Below are 14,221 nucleotides of genomic sequence, written 5' to 3' on the forward strand. Positions count from 1 at the left end.
AAAAAAAATCAACTTAAGAAATGTTTTTGCAATAGAAATAAACAAAATGTGGATCTACTGACACTTTTTCTTTGTGCAAACACTGTAAGTACCTGTGCATCAGGAGGAAAAAAAGCAGCATACGTGTGAGATGCTCTGTGCCAAAGACAAAGATCATTCTAACTAAAAACAGAAAAGTATTCCTCTCTGACTCTCATAAACTTAATGGAGTCCCTGTACTTAAAAAGCCTCGGAGCCTTTTCTTTTGCCTTTCCCATCCCCCAGCCCCCTGCTCCAAAGGCTCCTGGGTAGCAGTACCCAACCCACCCTGTATCCTGTCATGTGACTGACAGAAGGGCTATCAGCACCTCGGTATTGTTTTGTACTGCAGGACCCAACATGTGTTTCCCCTTTGCAAAAATTACATCATGTCTCAGGAAGTCTCTTTCCTCCAACAGAACCAGCGGATATTCTCCGTCAAGGCTTTTGCAAATCAGAAAAGAAGATAAATTGATCCTGGGCCGGTTGATGCCTGCTGCAGAGTGTCGTTCCACAGCCCAGCCCCAAGCCATCCATCTGGGCACTGTGTCCCCAGTGTCTTGCTCCCCAGGAAAACAAACAAGACCGGGACGAGGAGCAGAGTTTGTACTTGTCTGCTATGCAATTCTTTACATCAAGTGCAATTGCTTTCTAGACTGGCCTCTACCCAGAAGCGCGCCAGATGATAGTCTGACTTCCGCTCTGACAAATGCTTTACCCTGTTGCCAAAAGAATTGGGAATTGCAAGATGCTGAAAATGCCACTTCTTTCACGATGCCTTCTCCAGTTTCTCAGAGGAAGGCTAACAAAATCTCTTGCGCGGCCTAGTGCGAAAGTAAAATTATCTGTGACTACTTTCCACCCGAAATGTATTTGCCCTTGTTCCTCAGTGTGCAATGCGTTTCCATTATCTGTGTATTATGTAAAATCGTCTTACTCATCCCTTTTTAAAGGATTGGGGCTCCCTCCAACTCTCGCTGAGCCCCTTATATCCCAATCCTTGTTGTTTGTCAGAGGTTGTGACTAACCAGATGCCAGAGACAGAGAGAATGTGGCTCCCTTTTGTCAACACCCAGCAGAGCACCTCAGACAGTTTCGAGCTTATTTGATGATGATGATAAGCCTAATGGTCCCTTAAATTTATATATAACACTTACAAGTTATAAGATAGTTTCCCGCCTATGACATCACCATTCTTCATTTGTTTAGCAAATATTTATAGAGTGTCTGCTTATGACAGGCAAAAGCATTCAGAGGGGTTACGATGGTAGATAAGACAAGTACAGTTGTTGCCCTCATTTCATTTGCATTCACTGCATGTTTCTTTAGTCCTTCTAAGATTCTGGATACTCTGTGCTGGTGATATATGTAGAGAAGTTCACAGTAGGTTTTGGGGTTTTTTTTTCATTCTATAGATCAGAAATGGGGGCTCCAAAAGGCTACGCGACTTCCCCCGGCCCATACAGTTAGCTAAGGGTGATGTAGCAAGTACCAAGTATTGTGTCAGAGACTGACCAGAACTCAGATAGTCAAAGACGACCCATATCAATGATAATTAGCTTCTAAGCCAAGGTAATAAGTTATGCTGCCCTTGCGTATTAGAAAGAACATCAGACTAGCAATCAGGATTCGGATATGGGTTCCATTTTATTATTTCCTAATGCATTCAATAAATAAGGTCAGTCGTTTCCAAACAGTGCCACTCAGAGTCCTAGGGTTCTACAGACTAGGAGTCTTTGAGGAGAGTCATAGGAGGAGGGGTTGGCTCCAAGCTTCTGTTCCAGATTTAATCGAAACACCAAAGCTTTGAGCCATTTCATACATTGAGATTCCGCATATAACTTTGATTTTCAAAAAGAAATTTAAAAAAGAAACAATGAAAAAATTGGAAACCAATGAACTGGATCATCTTCCAGATTTTGTTTTTAATTTTGATCACCTATAATTCAGTAATCTTTTCATCCTTATTTGCTTGGAGTCTATTTCTTCTCTATTTGAGGTGGTTAACATGGGGCTCAGTATCCAACAGACTGATCCGGATGGTAGATTCCAGAATCTTGCTACTCAAAATGTGGCTCATGTATCAGCAGCATTGGCACCACCTGGAACCTTGTTAGAAATACAGAATCTCAGACCCTACCGCAGAACTCCTGAATCTGAATTTGAATTTTATCAAGTCTTCCGAGTGAGCTGGTGAACAGGTCAGAAACGCTAATCTAGAAGACACCGGAATCTCTCTTGGTTGACTTACATCACTGATCCCCCTCATGTTCTCCTCTCTAGGGTTTATAGCAGAAAGGTTAGGATGGCTGGCCACTCCCTGTCCCACCTCTTCATAGCTCCCTTGGCTGCAGGGAAAAAGTAGAATCCGCATTTGCCATTTTGCCCATATCCTAACTTACAACGTAACAGTCACCATCTGTTAACTTAGTCTTACAAATGGTCCCCCAATACCCATGGCCATTTAGAATGTCAGGGTTATTGAAAGCAGTTCTTCTCCAGTAGAGAGCTATGGGTCCTTTGATGAGATCATCTTTCCAATCGAGTCCAATCCCGAGACCCGCTAATTCTATAATATAGACTTTCATAACAAAAAAACTCTCAGATCCTTTACAAATTGCCCCAGGCTTGTCCATGTGTTATTAAAGTTGGACTGAGTAATGAACGCTATAAATGTCCTAGGAGACAGCACTCATGCCCAGTGAGCATGACATCCCATAATAGACCTATTTGGCTTGTTACCCTGGCGCCTCTCTCCACCCTGAGCTCTGGAAACCAGAGAAAGGCAAACATCAGAATGTCAATCCAAAGGCACAGACATGAGTATAAGATGCTTTGCTTGGAGAATTTTCATAAGATCATATTTCTGGCCAGATTCCTATTACTTCTGCGTTGTAGTCGGGAGGCGATTTTTTCATTAGCATTTCTCTTCCCAGAAGGAAAACATTATCCCCCAAATAAAATTCAAGTGAACTAAATCGCTTCCAACCTCAGCATCATTTCAGGCTTGGTGTCATTTGTGGATTCGAGATTGAGTCCTATTTAATCTGCTCAAGTTCTACTCCTAATAGGAAAAATGCCAAGAAACAAAGAAAAGATGCATCCTATTTTCAGAGGCAATCACCTTCTACGTTTTAGACTGATCATAAAGCAGCTCAATTTATCAACTTCTTACAAAGTCAGCTCTTTCTGGCAAAGTCAAATCTGACTGCACTCATTCTTTCAACATTTATTGAACATCTACCATGTGCCAGGCACTGGGGCTCACCACTAGGGAGAAAACACAGGTGGTGTTGCTCTTGCAATAGAAAAAATCGTAGCTTACCTACAAAGACAGAAACGTAAATAGCCACTAAGTCATATAATCAGTACCTTACTGGTGATTTGAATGAGATAATATGGGAATACAGACTAGTAAGCACAGATTATCCAAATACGGATTAAGACTCTACTCTTGCTTTCAAGGAGATTTTAATCCAGTGAGAAAACAAGAAACACACACCTTAGCACTGGTAGGCAGTTCCTGCTAAAATGCAAAACGTATAATTATCCAAAATACGTTGAGGACTAAACGTTGATGGTGACCCTACACAGTAACTGAGCACGATCATGGCGGGCTTTGGGGATCAGCAACAAGAGAGTGGAATGGATTTGACCGGACTGTAAAAAAAAAAAAAAAAAAAGGGGGGAAGTATTTCTATTTGAATTTTAATTGAAATATTTAAATTACATTTCTAAAGAAATTTCCATTGATATCTAAACAGTAAGAATGGGGATGTCTGAGCAGGGAGACTGCCTTCCATAACAAAGGCATGCAGGTAGGAAGGCCTCCCATGTCCCCACCCTGAAACGACAATAAAGTTTTCAGTTCTGCTTGGAACAGAGGTTTAAAGCATAGAGTATGTTCAGTGATAAATTTGGAAAGACAGACTGGGGCCATAGTATGGAGCCTTGAACTACATACTTAGGAATATGGCGGGTTTTTTTCCCATAAACAATCAAGAGCTCACATGCATTTTTGAGCAGGTAAATGAAAGGAAATTCGTAGGAAAATTAAATTTGTAGTAGTTTGTAGGATAAACTGGAGTGGGAAGCTACCAGTGAAAGAGAGGCAAATTTGGAAGTAATTGTTATAAACAGAATCCCATGCCTACCTTTAATAATCACTGATAAACCATCCTAGTAGTGCAGGCAGGGGGTGTCCATGAAAGGGAATCCACGGTCAATGGCGTCATTCTTTCTTGAGGAGTGTACTCTGTGAAAAATGTAATTGAGGACTTTGGGTTTGAACACCAGCTTTAGGTCATTTTCTTCACTTAAGTTGGTCAGACCCAATGAGTAAGCATCAGGGAGGTGCCATGGGAAATCTCAGAACACAGAATGTTAGAGTAGCTGGGAGCTTAAAGGCTGTTTGGTCCAATGACGTCATTTTGTGAGTGGGAGCAGAGCTCCCAGATAACAGCCAGCCGGAGTTAAAACTGGGGTCCTAACTCCAGATCCAGTGCTCTTCCCACCACACCCAGCTCTTTCTTAAATAATGGCAATATGCCTCCCCTCAAAGAGCTTACATGTGTTCAAAACAAAAACCCGAAACAAAAAAACCAAACATTGTTTTCATGCAAGGAAAGTATAAAAGTACATGCTCATCCATACTGTGAGAAAAATGGGTTCATCTTCCTTAAAGACTGATAGAAAAATAAACGTCCTGGACATTAGGAAAATAAAATTGACTGGCAGGCTTAAAGGCCAGATAATGAAAAGCTACATTTCTCCTGGAGTGTCAGCTTCTGAAGGCATAGGTGGCCCAGGAGATAAAAGAAAGCTCTTTCCTGGAAAGAGAGAATGTTTCCTTTATTTGCCTACTGCGGTTTCCTTTCTAAATGTTGCCATCCAGAAAAGCTAGACCAAATGACTTGCAATTCAAGGTCACAGTATTAAGGGTCCGATTATTCTAAATCGAATCAGTGCGATAGTTCAGAGCCCTGAACGTATTCGTGGACTTTTGAGCAATTAGTCATTTTCTCTGTTGAATCCTTTATGAGAAACTAAATATATAGATATTTGGGGTACAGAAGGTAACATAACAAAATAAACATTGCTCATTAAAGCATATCAATTATAGGTCTTAGCCCCCTTTTTGGCCCGGCTCTTATAATATGCATGAACACAAGAAAAGTGAGCTGGAGGAGTCTGACTCAAAAAAAAAAAATTCTATTTTTCCAAAGCTCATTAAAATATATATTATTTAGACCAGGTCTCCTCCAGATCTACAGGTTTTCTACAGGTTTCTACAGATCTCTGCGTTGGTTTCTTCTTTAAAGCATTTTCCCAAACCATGCATTACATTCCATAACACACTTCAGATGATTAAAATACATTTGTTTTATAGAAAAAATCAAACGTGAATCAAAATTATACAATGTTACAGTGTACCGGCATGTTACCAACCTCCATTGGCTGCTTCAATCCCTACCATGATTCCTTATCAAGTGAGCCTTCCAGCCTCTACTCGAACACCATAAGAAGAAATACGCTATTTTCCAAAGCCACCTACCAATTTTATGCTTTACTACCTAATAGAAGCCAAAATCTGCTATCATGTAGCTTTGCGGTTTTGAATTTTGAGATAACAGAGACCAAATAAATCTGTTCTCTCTTCCGCATGACAATTCAAGTCAACAGACATTTTTGAATGTGTGCCAGGCATTGTGATGGGTACTAGATAATGAATCAACGAATGAGTGAATGAATGAATGCATGAGGCAGGGTCCTTGCTCTAGAGATAATTACATTGTAATGGGGAGGCAGATATGTACTAGTATACTCCGTGTTCGGACATATAGAAAGGGGCACTTAATCCCGATTTGGGAAGTTAAAGAAAGTCTTAAGGGAATTTGTAAAGACAAGTAAGAGTTAGCCAAGGAAGTAATTTTCTAAAGGGAAAATTTTCAGGAAAAGTGAAACAGAAATGGGAAATAGTATGGTATATTCAAGGAACTACAAGTAGAATGCTATAAGGAAGGAGTGGTATACAATGGGGTTGGGCATAGGCAAGAACCTGATAGAGGTTAGATAGATGTATGTCATACCTAGAGGCTCTGATATGGTTTAAAAAAGAGAATAATAACATCAGATTTACCTCTTTGTTAGATCATTCTCGTGGCGGTATAGAGAAACAAGGGCAGAAGAGGCAAAACCACTTAAGAAGTTATTTCAGTTATCCAGGTGAAAAATGATGAAAACCTGAATTGAATCTGTACTAATGTGGACACAGTTCAGAAATATTTACGAAATCAAATTGACATGCCCAGAAAACTACTTTTTTTTTCTTTTTTACGGAGAGAGTGTAAGTGGGGGAGGGGCAGAAAGAGAGGGAGAATCTTAAGAAGGCTCTATGCCCAGCACGGAGCCCGATACCGGGCTTGATCTCACGACCATGAGATCATGACCATGAGATCATGCCTTGACCCAAAATCAAGAGTCAAACACTTAACTGACTGAGCTGCCCAGATGCCCCCGGAAAATTAATTTGATGAAGACGGTAAAAGAGAGATGGCACTTCCACGATGCTTCTTTGGCTTCTAACTTGAGTAACTGAATGAGATGTCAGGGTGAGGTGAAGATGTGGATTTGTTGATGTCACTTTAAAACGCCAGTTAAGACGAATGGTTAGTAATTGGATACAAGTCAACTCAGAGGAAAGACCGAGTTGGAGAAATAAGCCCAGCATCTCAACGAATAATATGAGCTTAAGACTATATCGATCATCCAGTTACAGAACAGAACCAGGTACAGAAAGGAGAAGCATCAACACAGAACGTAGGGGAACAGAAACATTTCAGAAAATTTCCAATAGCTGGAGATAGCCATGGAGTTCCTCCTGGGTCTTCTCTTTCCTACAAGAAACATTCACAGATCTTTGTGTCTTCTATCCAGTTGCCTCCAAATACTTCATTTTGCCAATCTCCCTCCTAAAATAGGACATTCTCAATGGACACTAATCCAAGAATTGGAAACTGGCCAAAGCTAAAAATATCTCCATTCAGGATGGCACGAAAGCCATAGATGGCAAGCAATTCAGCAGAAGTGTCTTCCTACTTCCATACCATAGATTTGTCACTCGAAACAGCTGCCCATCCAGGAACTGTATTTGCTAGTCTCCCCTGCTAATGAAACATGAGGGGAAATGACCTATGATGCCTCTGGGCCAAGGTTTTTATGAATCAGAGGTCCCCTCTCTACTCTCTTTCCTCTTCTTCAAGCTAGATGCAAATGACATTGAGGCCAAAGCTTAGAGAGTTGCTGAGTTCACCAGATGGAAGGACCCCAGGATGTGGGTCTCCATGTGGAGGGAAGAAACACAAGACACAGAATATCTGACTTGGACAGTTAGTTCACTGGGCCAGAATTGAATTTCAATGATATTATACCACTGAGATTTAGGGACCTATTTTTTTTTACAGTAGCTCCTACCATAACACCATACACCTTTTGCAATAGCATAAGAAACCATTAATTTTGAAAGGAGGGACATCATATCAATGAGTCGTCATTTAAAATTCCACATCTTTATTGGGGAGCCTGGGTGGCTCAGTTGGTTGAGCAGCTGATTTCGGCTCAGGTCATGATCTCACGGTTTGTGCGTTCGAGCCCCGCGTCGGGCTCTGTGCTGACAGCTCAGAGACTGGAGCCTGCTTCAGATTCTGTGTCTCCCTCTCTCGCTGCCCCCCTCCCCCAACTCACACTCTGTCTCTCTCTCCTCCAAAAATAAATAAACATTAAAAAAATTGTTTTAATTCCACATCTTCATAAAGATTTTCAGGGTGCCTGGGTGGCTCAGTCGGTTAAGCGCCCGACTTCAGCTCAGGTCATGAGCTCACAGTTCGTGGGTTCGAGCCCCACGTCAGCTTTGTGCTGACAGTTCAGAGACTGGAGCCTGCTTCAGATTCTGTGTCTCACCCTCTCTCTCTGCCCCTCCCTGCTCATTCTCTGTCTCTCTCTCTCTCTCTCTCTCTCTCTCTCTCTCAAAAATAAACACTAAAAAAAATATTTATAAATGAAGATTTTCTCCATTCTGTAATTATGCATTTTCTTTGACCCAACTGCAGCACCTCACATTTACCCCTATTACATTTCATCTTTTTAGATTTTAGCTCATCTCTGGATATTTTAGTTATCTGTTTGGAATTCAATTCTTTTCATTCAGTGTATTAACTATCAACTTTCAACTCTCTAGCATCTACAACCTTGACCAAGGTTTCCATCTTCAAGCCATTAATACAAAAATAATTGAAAAGCTGGGCCTGGACCAACATTTCCAGAAATATCCTCATAATAACATTCCTTGTGTGCTCTCTATGGACCCTTCCCAAGTCTGGCAACACTTCCTCTAATTGGAGCATACTTAGCATCATCCACTTCAACTACTGCTTTGAGTTTTGCAGGACTTGAAGATAAGAAGAGTCAAAAAAAAAAAAAAAAGGATTACAATCAAAGAGAGTCTATTCTCCTCCTTTCCAGGTCTTCTAGCCCAAGCTCTTCACCAGTTCCAAATCACCCCTTCGGATGCAGTGACATCCTAACTGGCCTCTCTGTTGATCTCTCCCCACTCCCATTGATCCTAGACTTGTCTCTCACAGGTCTTTTCCTTTAAAACCAAGCTGCTGTCACTCTCCCGCTAAAGATGTCCAATGCCTTCCCATTAAATCCAAACCCCTTCGTTTCCTGAACAAAGATCTTTCTGACATGGACCCCCACTATCTACTCAGCCTTCTTTTCCTCCCCGCCATTGTAAACTTGTCATTCACTGAACATGTTAGGTCCTTCAAAACGCCCATGCCTTGTAAATGTTCTTCTCTGACGTTTCTGCTCCTGTCCTACCCACCCACCCCCCCCCACCCCCCCCACCACCAAGGGAAGAATTAACTGCCCTCTCCTCTTTGTTTTCATATTTACTCTGCTCAACTTCATTGTTTACAGGCCTTCTTCCTCTGATAGCCAGTGAGCATGTTGAGAACAGGGTCGTGGCTTTCACCCACGTTTCCCCAGCTCCTACCACAGCGTATGCTTCACAGTTGGTGCGCACAAAATATTCACTGAAATAATGAGTGATGAGAAGGAAATACAAATGGCGGATGAATGGGAAAGGTGGTGAGAGGTAAAAGACACCGCTCTGATATGGAAGCAAAAAGTTCAAATTGCCAGGGCGCCTGGGTGACTCAGTCAGTTAAGCCTCCGACTTCGGCTCAGGTCATGATCTCGCGGTCCGTGAGTTCGAGCCCCACACTGGGCTCTGTGCTGACCGCTCAGAGCCTTGAACCTGTTTCCGATTCTGGGTCTCCCTCTCTCTCTGACCCTCCCCCGTTCATGCTCTGTCTCTCTCTGTCTCAAAAATAAATAAACGTTAAAAATTTGGGAAAAAAAAAAGTTCAAATTGCCAATGTTTACACAGTGTTAGGGTACACAACAACACATGGATGTTTCCCCTATCACCATGTAACCTTAGAACCAGCAAATTTGGGGTGCCTATGTGGTTCAGTTGCTTAAGCATCTGACACTTGGTTTCGGCTCAGATCATGATCTCACTGTCCCTGGGATCGAGCCCCCCATTGGGTTCCATGCTGATAGCTCAGAGCCTGCTTGGGATTTTCTCTCTCCGTCTCTCTCTGCCTCTCCTACTTGTGCATGCACTCTTTCGCTCTCTCTCAATATAACTAAACAAACTTTAAAACAAAACCAAAAAAAAAAGAACCGACAATTTTTTCTGTCCAGAAATGGGGAAGATCACCATGTAGACACAGAGCTTTAGCATTACAAGCCCTATGCTGATACACACAGTCTCTTTACAGTTAAACATAAAAATATTTAAGAAGCATGACGCTCCCTTAATATTTATATCCTTACTATCAGTTCTAAAATCGGCACCCACACCTGGTCAGGTCAAATCATTATGACGATTTATTGTTGTGTGTTTTGGTAAAATAACAAAGAGCATCAATGAAAAATATCCAAATACCTAGAAATAAATTGAGTAAGAAGAATGAATCCAGTAATTAGCCTGGAAGTACCAAGAAGGGTTGATTTCATTACAGAATAGTTTCCAAAGGGAACTAGCAGTCTTCCTTTTGAATCTTGATTACAGGTATGCCTAGGAAGGGTATGCCACTCAATGCCCCTTGGGGATTTCTTTCCATGATTTGGTTTCCCTTGAGTAGTTGGTATGATTAATGGGGCTGGTTTCTTTTATAATTGTCCTGAAGCCCTTTATATTTTCAAACCGATTTGTAATTGTTTTTCTTTTTTCTTTTCCATAGATATCCTTAAAAATGAACCCATCAGATGATGTGACATGGGCAAGCTCAGCTCACAGTGGTTGTGGCTGGCAAGGCCAGAACATAGCCAGAGAGAGTCTTTCTACTTTCTTAGGGTGCTCGGGTGCTCTTTGCAGAATATTTTCGTTTCCAAAATTCAAAGCAAGCTTAGCTTTCCCTCTTTGGACTCAGGATAAGGTTGCCAGATAAAATACAGGACGTCCAGTTAAATCTGAGTTTCAGATAAGTCACGAGTAATTTTTAAGGACTAGTATACCCATCTCATCGACACTAGAAATCCTGTATTTTTAGTGACTAAAACTAGGAACCCAAACTTAGGAAGATAACAGTTTTCACCCCAGAGCTATATGAACTGGGGCAAGGCACTTGACCTTTCCAGGTTGAAATTCCGTCATCTCTAAAAACAAAGGGTTGTGCCCCATGACCTGTAAGTGACATCTGTGGCTAACTAGGCTATGGTATAATATTTTCCCATCATCAAAGTGTACCCAGGAGTATAATAACAGTGTGGTAGAAAGAGTGCTCCATTCGGCATAAAAAGATCTGAGTTTGAATCCCATAGCTATCACTATGTGACCTTAGGCAAATCAAAGCCTTCAGATCTCAGGTTGCAGATTCTTCATCCACAAAAATGGGGATATTATAAGGATCAAATTAGTTAATATGTGTAGAAGTGCCTGGGTAAAGTTATAAACAAACGATGACTTATCAGGAAGATACTCAACTCCTAGCAGAAGTTACTCTCAACCAATGTGGAAGGGAGTTATTGTCAAAACTTACTGCCAGAGACCCTGTTCCCCCACATGACCCAAAGTTTTCAAGCTTGGATTAATCCTCACAAGGTGCCCACAAGTAATCGCTTTACCATCTCTGCCTCTTATAGACCAAGAAACATGGGTTTGGGGTGCTGGGTGGCTCAGTCGGTTAAGTGTCAGACTCTTGGTCTTGGCTCAGGTCATGATCTCATGGTTCATGAGTCCGAGCCCTGCTTCTGGCTCTGCACTGGCAGCATGGAGCCTGCTTGGGATTCTGTCTCTCCCTCTTTCTGCCCTGACCCCTCTCATGCATGTGCACGCATGCTTTCTCTCTCTCTCTCTCTCTCTCTCTCTCTCTCAAAATAAATAAATTTTTAAAAACTTAAAAAAAAAAAAGAAATATGGGTTCACATGTTTGCCCTAAACCTCGATCCCGTCAAGGAATCAATGGGCAAAATAATACCCACTAAACACATTTATTATCAGAATTAAGTGAGAAAATATATACAAAGACCTGGCCCAGAGCTTCTCACCAGAAATACCCATCCTTTCCTTTCTCTGCTGTTCTCCTGGACACCACAACTGAGGTCCGTTGGTGGAGCGTGTTTAAGTAGTAGGCCTCAGTTTCCATTCCCCTCCTCTACCTGGCGGCTCTGGTGTTACAGCCCAGAAGGATGAGGAAGGTCTCCTCCAATCCCCAGACTCCCCTAGGGTGGAGTCGGAGACCCCCCTCCCAACTCATTTAGCGTCCCCTAGCCTCTACGGACCCATAGAACAATAATAACCTTCCCTAACCTCAACCAGATTCAAACCAGAAAAGCAGCAGGAGAAAAGTCGCCTTGACCCAAAGGGGCATCCAGCCCCTCCCACGCCAGACGGAGGATAATGCACTCCAGACCACGCGAAATTCCCCGTATCTGATTACTGCAGAAGCCCCCCCTGCACCAGCCTCTGTCCCTCTTGCCTCAGACACAGCTCTTCCCCGGCCCCATTTTTCAGGTCAGCAGGCCAGGCCTCGATCAGGACAGCAAGATGCCTTCACCAGGGAGTTTCCGACCTGCCCCGGGGATGTCGGATTCACCCTTTCCCAGACGCCAACTTGGAAAGGGCCTCGCCGCGCCTTGCGCACACATCTGTGGTACAACAGTGACCTCCAGCGGCTGGCTGGGCCGGAAGGACAATGCCCGCCTCCCTTCTGAGGGCAACCCTATCTTTCCGGGAGGCTGGCATGCAGGACAACAACTTCTTTCTGGAACCACCTTCCGGAAAAGCTACGCGCAGCATCTTAAAAAGCAACCCAACAACCTCCGAGTTATGCACCAAATGAGTCCAATCCCATGTCGCTCTACCATTTTCTCTCTCTCCCTCTTTCTCTGCCGCTCCCCAACTTGCGCTGTCCCTGTCTCTCTCAAAATAAATAAATAAACTTAAAATACATATTAAAAAAAAAAAAAAAAAAGAACAGAGGTCATTACTTCAGCCTGTGAAAAGGCAATTAATGACCGCACCCCCGTAGTGAGAGGCTTTGACTGAGTCTGAAGAGTTAGCCAGGCAGATGTGGGAATTTTCAGAAGGAAAACAATGAATGAAGCATATTTGGGGCATGAAGTAACTGACACAGAAGCTGGAATGGGCCGAGGCCAGGAAGGGGTCCGCATCGGCTGGAGTTCTGTGCAGTAGAGGGATATAGGGCCAAAATACAGGCTGGCTTCAGAAGGCAGGATCAAGGATTTAAAATATTTGCTGCGGTACGGGCGCCAGGGTGGCTCAGTCGGTTAAGCGTCCAACTTCGGCTCAGGTCGTGATCTCTCAGTTTGTGAGTTCCAGCCCCATGTCAGGCTCTGTGCTGATAGCTCGGAGCCTGGAGCCTGTTCCAGATTCTGTCTCCCTTTTTCTCTGCTCCTCCCCTGCTCACGCTCTGTCTCTGTCTCTCTCAAAAATAAACATTAAAAAAAAAATTTTTTTTAATAAATAAATAAAATATTTGCTGTGGCAATGAGTAATCTTTGAAGGTTCTTGAATTAAAGTGATATTTGGGAAGAAGAATTTGGCAAAAGTAGCCAGAGCCTGTGGGACGAGCAAAAAAGAGATCAAAATCAGGTTTTTGCTAATTATTGACACTCACACTGTGGGTGTCAGTCAAATCCAGTCTGAGAGACTTAAGGCAAAGTCAGTGAGTGGGTAAAAGGACAGGTGGGGCACAGGACATCAAAGAAGAAGACTTTAAAACACAAGGGAAATCAAGCAAAGTGTAGCTGTGAATAGGAACCAAGGCCAAGGTTTCAGAGAATGGGATATCCAGGTGGAAACAGACAGAAGTCCCACTTTTTTCTCATGAACAGCATCTTGAAAGGGCTGGGGCCTTGAATGGCAAGGCAAGGGGTCTGAAAAATCTACCCTAAGAGGTCCAGTTCAGAGACTCTGGAGGACCTGTTCCCAAGGGGCCAACGGAGATCAACTCTTGGCTCGAATCCGTGTCTGGGAGACGACAGGGTTGTGGGCCTGTCCCTTGGCCTCCAGGTAATAGATACGGACTGTTACAGGGTTTGGTATTGTCCCTCTGTTCCTTCTGTCCTGAATGGGGGAAGACAGCTGTCCTTTGACATGCAGGGCAGGAAACTAAGTGGTCGATGAGGTGGGAGACAGTGAAACCGGAAACTGTATCTGCCTTTCCATATGTGTGTCTCCCAAAGACCTCTCGCACACAGAGGAAGAACCACAATCAATCTAGAACAAGGCCTCCCCAGGGAAAGGCAAATACCATGATGAAGATGAAGAGGACATTATGGTTCTCCATCCACGTCCCCATAGTGAGCTGCCTCTTTCCGTTGTGACACTTACCACAGGAAAGAGTACGTATCTGTTTACTTATCTATTTGTCCCATTAGAAAAGAAGCTCTTGGGGGCGCCTGGGTGGCTCAGTCAGTTGAACGTCCGTCCAGCTCTTGACTTCCTGATCTCAGGGTTGTAAGACAGGGCCCTGTGTCAGGCTCTGGGCTGGGCGTAGAGCCTGCTTAAGAATCTCCCTCCCTCCCTCCCTCCCTCACTGCCCCCCTCCCTCACCTCATGTGTGCAGCTCTCTCTCTCTTCCTCCCCCCCAAAAAAGAAAACAAGCTC

At 43.2% G+C, this 14,221-nt stretch overlaps 1 long non-coding RNA gene across 2 annotated transcripts; it reads right to left on the bottom strand.

The window, feature by feature from the left end:
- Window positions 1-1,649: 1,649 nt before the first annotated feature.
- Window positions 1,650-5,102, bottom strand: LOC123600817. Of its 2 annotated transcripts, XR_006713836.1 has the most exons (3): window positions 4,173-5,102; window positions 3,521-3,678; window positions 1,650-3,343 (listed from the first exon to the last, which is right to left on the bottom strand). It is a non-coding gene; the product is annotated as an uncharacterized LOC123600817 (long non-coding RNA). The 2 variants fall into 2 exon arrangements; XR_006713835.1 differs by having other exon boundaries at window positions 1,650-3,678.
- Window positions 5,103-14,221: the final 9,119 nt, after the last annotated feature.

The sequence above is a fragment of the Leopardus geoffroyi genome, chromosome D1 (assembly GCF_018350155.1).
Source record: "Leopardus geoffroyi isolate Oge1 chromosome D1, O.geoffroyi_Oge1_pat1.0, whole genome shotgun sequence".
NCBI lineage: Eukaryota > Metazoa > Chordata > Mammalia > Carnivora > Felidae > Leopardus > Leopardus geoffroyi.